General features: G+C 42.7%; 1 protein-coding gene across 1 annotated transcript in view; it reads right to left on the reverse strand.

The window, feature by feature from the left end:
- The window catches only part of LOC113217357 (uncharacterized), a 9159-nt gene that overhangs the window by 7362 nt on the left and 1038 nt on the right, over nucleotides 1-759 (reverse strand). The gene's annotated exons all lie outside the window — the stretch shown is intronic.

The following is a 759-nucleotide window of genomic DNA, read 5'->3' on the forward strand; positions in this document are numbered from 1 at the left end:
TAGCACCTTCAAATAGCAATAAATTCTACGTTTATTTTTGCAGTGAAGATTTGCGCGCGTTTACAAAGTTGTTCCATTTATGTAAGTCAGAAACAACGACAATGAATACGAATAAATGTAAATGTGCCCCCTGTAACTGTATCTTAAGTTCTTGAAAGTTCCCCCTCAGATTGACATTCCTCAATTGAAGAAGAAATAAGAAGCTATGATCACATCAAACTATAACAAGTTTGAAGGGGCTACTCTACTTCCATCCTTTCATTACTTAACACGTTAAAACCGTTGGGACCAAACCGTGGGGACATCCCTCTTTTTTGGTGCCCCACACCCCACACGGTTAAAGGCCATAAATATTCTTAGATCTTTTGACACTTGCTTACTTTCTCTTCTTCTAGACCCAGTTAACACGAAACAGTCACTTTGAGTCATTCGCATAGTTTTTGACCCCCAAATGAGTGACTTTCTACCTACATTACATTTTGACAGACCAGTCATTTTGACGTAAAAAACTAATAATGACTCAAAGTGACTGGAGATCCAGATGGTTTTTATATTCTTCAATTTTAGTGGAGAGAGCCTTTTTCCCATTTTGTTTTGCGTCGTTCCGGCGTCCACCTGACGCCCTGCAGGTTGTACTCCGTTCCGTTCGACAGCCGCCATTTCGGCCAGCGCATCGCCTACTCCTGGATACATTCTCCTGAACTTGCTTTATACCTCCCCGGGGAGGCTTTAGCCTTCTCCGCCCGTCCTTCCGCCCCA

Source organism: Frankliniella occidentalis, unplaced genomic scaffold (assembly GCF_000697945.3).
Source record: "Frankliniella occidentalis isolate FOCC.00 unplaced genomic scaffold, Focc_3.1 Scaffold43, whole genome shotgun sequence".
Classification (NCBI taxonomy): domain Eukaryota; kingdom Metazoa; phylum Arthropoda; class Insecta; order Thysanoptera; family Thripidae; genus Frankliniella; species Frankliniella occidentalis.